Raw genomic sequence first — 7,807 nt, 5'->3', positions numbered from 1 at the left:
CCCACAACCTTCTGACTCAGAGGCAAGAGTGCTATCCCTGAGCTAGGATGTCACACAATGTGTGGATCAAGCTCACACAGGAAGACTGGCTTTTTATGGAAGTTATTAATGCTGCTTAGCCTGCATTGACCTATAAACACAGTCACTACGCTTGGCAGCAATTTACCACCAAATCTGCAGAAAATATGAAGACTGGTGCAGTGATTCACACTGAGTGACCATTCCTGGAAGCAGTTGATTAAGGCGTAGGAGAATCTTTGCCAAATGTATAATGGCATTAAAATCAAAAGTACTAAGCTATTCAATTAAAATGCTGCATTTATTTCATGGTACGATCCAATATGGAACTTCTAATACCAGACTAAGACCAGAATAGTAATACTTGGATTTGATATATCACCTTATCGTGTCTCCAAGACGTCTCAAAGCGCTTCACAGAATATACTGCAAAGTGAATTGACTATATATTTTGTGGGCGAAACATGAAAATCATGTGCTGATACGCAACATTTAAAGCATTACTAAATATTACTGGCAACATTGAGCATCCAGTGTATTGTTAAAACCACTAAGACATATTTAATTGATATTGGTGCTTTAATTGGTGAGTTGTTACAGTTACACAAATAACAAACTCATTTATCTTATTCCTTTGTTCATCATATAATGCAGTTTATTTATTTACCAGGAATGTTTGCAGATTTTAATCTTCAGCAAAGCTGTTGTGGATAGGACACACCATTTTTAAGCTGCTGTAAAATTGGTTTCCAAACTGTTACCACCTCAGAGTTTGCTAAATGGCTGAAAAAGGCAGCTGGTCCCACCATCTGTTTAAAGCTTTTAGGGGCCAAAAGAAACAGGTTACACCTTTAGCCAAGCCAACTCTTTCTTTACCCCCTTCCACTGATAGCCTGCAGTGGGCTAATCTAAATTTCACGCTCTGATTTATTCAGACACTCCTACATCTCCTGCTACAGTCTCAGCTGCTTTGGACCTGCTTAGAATCAATTTCCGTACTCCTTCACCCCTGTCAAAATTACCTCTCTCTTCTAAAGGTCGAATAAAAACAAAATTACAGGTATTAGAAACAGACGTGACTCCGATCGGATAAATCCTGGTTTTAACTTCACAGCAGAATCACAAACTTGCTTGAAAACACAACCCACCAGATTAGTCTCTCAGAGAAACTTTCGGTTAATGGTTCTAATTTCCAGTTCCTGAGTTTTTGTTTCAGCGCCATGTGTCAATGTAAATGGTGGCAATTCAAATGTGTGAAAAGAGGATTAGTCTGCAACAAATTGCAGGTGTGAGGAAGCTGAAACAAAGGAGAGCGGAGGCCTAATGGCATCTCATGTCATTTAAAGGTCTTTGATGTTCCCATTCTATTCTGTTTCTCTTTTATCTCTACTTCTGAGCCTTGGCCTTCTCTATTAACATAGCCTGTTAAGGAATATGTTTCTGCATATCCCTTTTAAACAACCGTAATTTAACACATCTGCTTGCTGTTTCTGCGTTTCCATAGTATCAAACATTATCACAGGGTAAGTAAAGCCCTATGAAGTTTACTATGAAAGCACTGGTAATCTTTTATTTATACTGAGAAGAAAGTGAAACAAGACTTATTCCAGATCTAAGTAGATTACTTTTTACTAAACGGGATCAGAATTGTGCACTACGATTGCCCGAGTGAAACAAATCATCCTGTCAAAACAGGACATGAGGACCACATTAGGCAGCATCCAGAAATTGGCATTTAGCATAAGAAACATAAAACAGCAGACTGATGGACCTATTTGTTGCTTTCCTTCATTCATATGGCTACCAGGCCACACAGGCAGGAAGTAATTTTACTGAAAAGCTTGAACCCAGGTGTTCTCAATAACTGGCTCAATTGATCTGTTGATCTGCTTATCAGGAGTTACTGAGGCATTGCAGTGTAACAAGTATAGCCAACGAATGCTCATATATACACATTACAACGAATTGCCAATGATACACCGCAAATAGTTATATCCTGCTCTAAACAAGTCGGCACCGCTTAAATTTGTCGAAACGTTCCTAGAAATAAACTAACCAGCTCGTCAGGACTTCAAAAAAAATCTGGGGTTTTGCACAGCAGGGTTTAAATAAAACTATAAATTATTATAAAACTCATCAACATCAAGTCAGATGAATAACGGGCTCCTAACAGCACTTCATAACTGTAATTAATGAACCACAGTAATCGGTGATGATATAACAAAAAGCTCAACTGAAATCAAGAAAACTAACCTTTAAAATTGACACTTGCTTGTTAGCAGTTCAGCGAAACAGTCAATTCACCTTAGAGTATACTCTGCGAAGCAGCTTAGCTCTCTATAGCCTCTACTGCAGTTCTACAAATACAGTTACTACATAAAGTTACATGGAGTGACACAGCACTGAAATCTGCCATTGAGACCAACTAGTCAACTAGTCTGTTATGGTATTTACACTACATTCGACAGTTATTACATGTGAAGTGCTTTGAGACTTTGATCTCAATGTGTTAAAAGTGTGATACGAAAATGCAACTACTTTCTTCTCTCTCTCTCTCACACACTCCACAGAATTCAGTTAAGATAACTTAACACTACAACGATTTGCATTTATATTGCATTTATAACACAAGAGTGAAAACGGAAAATGGTCCAGATTGTTCATTTCAATTAACAAATTATTAAGTTACCGATCAGGTAACTGTATATATCGTCAAGTGGATCGGACTATATTTTAAAGGGATCTTAGCATTTCAATATTTCGAGAAAAAAATTTATTTCTTTTATGCCGTCGATAGCTGTTTCAATGGGAATTTTACCACTAATATTCTCCCTTTGAATTTCAAGTATTAATTGATCCCAATCTTTGAATTGATGGTTGCTGGGGCTGCATAGCAGGAGTTTTACTCTGCATCTAGCCGGTCTGCACCTGATCTCAGATATAACTCACCTTTAATGAACATAAAAAATCCATAAAGCAAGCAGAGCCACATCAGCTCAATATTTTTTATTCAAGGGATTTTTCAAAGATTTACAGAGATAAATAATAGACCAGAAAAAGAGAAGTATAGAAATATGCCAATTATACAATACTCTTACACATATGTATTCCTTTGGAATAAGTACCACAGTTATTATTATTTTCAGTTATACATTGGCTGCAACAAGCACATATCATGACCTGAAGGAATCAAAAGACACCTGTCCAACCCATTTGTTACTCTGCAAGCTAACAATAGAGACATGAGCGGCCCGCACGTTGTTCTCTAAACCCGTGCTGAGCTCATGGGGGGGGGGGAGTGTTGTTTATTGGCAGGTGTACAAGGTAGGATGTTAAATCGCGATCGCATTTTGTTTCGTTATTTCTCTATTGCGATGTTAAATCACAATAGGCCCTCCTCTTCCTCCGTGCCTTCAGCCACCCTCCTACCCTCCCTACTCTCCACCCTCCCCCATTTATTTTGTAAACGCATGACCACTTTTATTATCTGCCCCACAATAAATAATTAGCTTTAACAGAAATAATGCAATTTTCCTACAACTTATATTTTCACAACTTTCTCAGTGCTGGAAGCACTATCTCATGGAGAACTGCCAGAATTTTGAAAAGGAAGCGTTTTCATCATTTATCCGTACATCACTCCAATTGAGACACGTCCATATTTCTGCCCATTTTCCCCTAATTTTACTGGATACACACATGTTGAACACGAGAGTTATTGTGCAGAATGTTGTTTAATGTGAAAGCCATGGTGCAAGCTGTCTTCAATAATACTTCCTTCAGTTTTCAAATTGTCAAATTAATGATGGAATTGATTCAACTGATCAATATTGCAATATTGCAAGTGCAGTAGTTTATACTTTCAACAGGAATTAAAAACTCATCACCAGTTTATGGATTTGCTGATGTAAGTTTCGAGAGCTAGTGATTTCTTTTTAATAAAAAAGATTATTGATACCATTTTTATAGTTGCTGATAGTGTTCATCATCCCTACTTACACAAAATATGCATCACTTGTTAACATACATTAATTTTCCAGGGCTATTAAATTCATTACCTTTTACGTATAACCTTAATGGATTTCACTTTTAATTATAAAAAATGGTCAATTATATCTATAAATGTTCACAATGCTGCAGGTCGCTGAAGTTAAGGCAGGTTTTAATGAGAAATATAAAAGCAATATGTTACCTACAAAGACATTTTTCAGCTGTGTGTAAAGCCTGGTCCTCTTGGAACAGGAGGAGGTGGGGGCTTGGATGGATCATCTTCCTCAGGGACTGGCTCACCAGCTGACAGTAATTTGTAATACTCATCCTCAATGTCCAGCACTTTGATTTGACTGTGATTAAAAAAAGAAAAAAGGTATTAACACAAGCAACAATTCACTATCTATAATAACAATGATAAGCCTTGGATTTGATAATATATGATATGCTACTAATAATAATATAATAATAATCCTTGCATTTGCTATAGCCCCTTATCGCGACTTTGAGACGTTTCAAAGTGCTTCACAGGATATACTATAAAGTGAATTGACTGTATATTTTGTGGGCTGCCAATTGCCCACAGAGGTGTCCCAAAAACAGATGTGAATTGAGTGACCGAATTATTTTTCTTTGATTAAGGAATTATTAACCCCGGAAAAGTGATCCGCCAATCAACTAACAACCTGGTTCTGACTTACTGCTAGGTAAACAGAGCCATGTAGAGTAAGGAAACTTGCCTAAGGTTTTGCCCCACCTGGGAATTGAACCCGGGTCCTCTCGCTTGCGAGATGAGTGCTCTAACCAATATGCTACAGGACTTCACACTATCTGTATCTGTAAGATACTTGCTCGTAGAAATCTGTACATAAAAGTACTTCATATTACGTTAAAGTTTTAATCGCTCGTTTTTAAACAATTAAGCATCTGTTTGGTGCAGAAGTTTGTAATCTTCAAAGTCCAAAAACGATGCACGAACATGTGGAATATCACAATAATCTGTTTATGATTTTTCAGTTGGGAAAGAAATAGGAACGAGTATCTGTTTACCCAAATTTTCTTGGCTTTCTCTTGCTCCCTTGGTATTCAAGGATTCCCTGTGGAGAGGCCAAGAACACACAGTCAACAGCAAAGCAGCAAGTCGTTAATTTTTAATTCAAAGTGATTTTGTGTTGAATGCAAGCAGATGCTGATAATATCAGAAGTCACAGCATAATTTTTTTGATCAAAGAGCTCAAGTGAGCCTGATGAAGCATGCATCTTGCTTGGCTTTGATAAACCACATCAATTATTCACCGTGACGGCAGACATCCTGACATGAAAGCAACAGATAAAGAGCATAAGCACATGTTCACCAAGACAGACAGAAGAAGAGCATGGGGGTGGGGCTGCAGAGGTTGGGGCAGGTATTTATAATGGTATTATCATCTGGACCCAAAGTCAGCAAAAGAGCTTTATTGCTACTTTGAACTCACATTTAACTGGTTATAATACATGCTGTCCTCAGGGCTGTTCAGCATTTTGGGCTGTTGAGTTCGTCGGCGAGGTGTTCTTTGCTGTCTTTGTTCTGACTGCTTTCCTGATTCTAAACATAAGAGTATGAAGCGTTAACCCCCAACAATCTGAAGCTACAGCCGGATGTCAGTCGGTCTACTGTAAATATCTTTGCTGCCTGGTGCACGGTAGATAATTCTTTTCACCCCTTTAGTGTTAGTATTTGTTTGCAGTGTTAAAAAACAACTGTAGCGCCACTGAGAAAACTGTGCAACGATTCTGAGAACAGATATGTAAGGATCCCTGGATTTCTGCAAATAAATTTTTCTTCTGACTCAAAACAGACTTTTGATTTGTTCTTCTCTTGTTTTTTTCGGACTCATTCACTGAGCCACATATTCATTTCTAGTGGGTCCAATGTCTGTGTCAAGACACCTCGGTGTCCAAAAACCTGGCAATAAATGAATTTGGCCTATGATAACTTGACCAGCAATGTTTCTTCCTCTCCCTGTGGGAAGGTGCCTCCCGCCTGCACCATATCTCTCCTTAACTTGATTAAGATTGAACACTAACTGCAGGGGAGGGAGGTGGGCGGAGTGAAGCAAACCAAACAAGTTCACATGATGTTATATATTGGTCATAATGTTATTGCACCTTCAGACCACTGCCAAAAGCTTAGTGACGCAGATAATCGTGAGATATTTAATGTATTTACTTTGATTTCAAAATGTATCTGAAATCTAAATTTCAAGATCTATCTGTCAATCTTCAGCCTGAAACCCACTTTGTTCAAGAGATAACCACCACAAGTGGATATCTTAACTAATTTCCTTATCCTCAATCTCAGATCACTGCAGATAAATGTAGCATCTCATGGCCTGAGCTGAACGGGATTGAACTTGGTACCTTCCTGATCTGTATCCCTTAGTTCTGCACTTGTCAGTGAACATAGTAAATGAGCCAATGGAGAAATCCTTAGAGTTGCTGAAAAGGAGATGCACAAGTGATCATCCGAATTTTTGTGCCAATAAGAGCTTAGTTGTGTCCAAATTTCTATCCACTCCTCTCCTAAAAGTTCTGACTCCCACTTTGGTACGGTTCCACAGGCCCTGAATGCTCTCCAAAGAACTCTCCCAATTGGCCGTTCTGTCGTGTGAGAGCCTCGAGTGAGGTTGGCAGCTTATTTGACTGTGGGGTGAAATCACAACCGAAGCCCAACGCTGTCCTCTCCTGATGTCCGCAAATGCATTTTGGAGAGCGATCAGGAGTGGCAGTCCTCAGGGTGCAGAGGCTAATTGTGGCTGTGCTGTTGTCTAGGCTGAGATCAGCTAACTCAACACAGACTTTTGATCGAATTTGGGATCTTATGGTGTCTGTTTGTGTCAGTTCACACCCGCCAGTCGCTTTACCCACTGAGCCAAAAGGACAGCTGCCCCGTTTTTTTCAATTTACAAACGCATGAAAAACAGTGGCATATTGCCATCACTATACCTTTTGTAAGGCTCTCTAAGCCTCTTATCTGCAGCACTTGCCAGAAGCCTGTGTTAGAATGAAGTGCTGTTGTCATTGCTTGACACACTGCAAGCAAATTCATTGCACTGTCTTTTAGATCAGTCAAGGATACGCTCTTGTGCTCTTGTACTTTTGCACAACTAGGAAATAGAATATAATTATTCCATTTCACAGGGCTAGACTTCCATTTTATTAATATTATCTAACAGGATACATGTTTATTGGTATTTATTTTATTTGGAACGCCATAAGTAGGCTAAACAAAAGCAATTATGGAGGTGATAACTAAATAAAAATATTACAAAGGATAAAATCGTGCATTTGATGCCTCTTATACATTGCCTATACATTAACTTCTAAACTCAAAATTATTGGCCAAAGAGTATTTGGAGGAAAGAGAACTTTATCCATATTGTTGTTGTTGTCCGCAGATTTGAGCTAGATGTCCCTTTGTATCTGGTTATTTATTTTACGCACTCTTCTCCTCTTCTATTGCTCCCATTATATTACACATTGGGGAATCAACTTTACGGCACAGCTTTTAAAACTATTCCCAAATGGGCAGTAGAGTCTTCTAATACTGCATTCCTGATACCATCCCAAACTCATGGGAGCTTTTCCAAATAGACCATCTCCAAGAGACAGTCTCTCAATGATGAGGATTTTCCAGCTATGGAGCCAGACTTTACCACACAAGAACATTAAGTACGTTTTGTCTTGAAAGTGTCCTCTCGCTAACATTTCCTCAAATCACTGTTTTTCTTTGCAATATGAACATGGAATCAAAACTCTA

The 7,807-nt window shown here is 38.6% G+C and overlaps 1 protein-coding gene across 1 annotated transcript in view; it reads right to left on the bottom strand.

The window, feature by feature from the left end:
- Positions 1 to 5,530: 5,530 nt before the first annotated feature.
- myo3b (myosin IIIB) overlaps positions 5,531 to 7,807 on the bottom strand; it is a 106,081-nt gene continuing 103,804 nt past the window's right edge. The window contains 1 exon segment of the mRNA XM_007889967.2: positions 5,531 to 5,593. The gene's annotated coding sequence lies outside the window, so the exon portion shown is untranslated.

This window comes from Callorhinchus milii, unplaced genomic scaffold (genome assembly GCF_018977255.1).
Source record: "Callorhinchus milii isolate IMCB2004 unplaced genomic scaffold, IMCB_Cmil_1.0 Scaffold6, whole genome shotgun sequence".
Lineage (NCBI taxonomy): Eukaryota > Metazoa > Chordata > Chondrichthyes > Chimaeriformes > Callorhinchidae > Callorhinchus > Callorhinchus milii.
The sequence above is the reverse complement of the archived record's forward strand: the minus strand, read 5'-3'. Positions and strand labels throughout refer to the sequence as shown.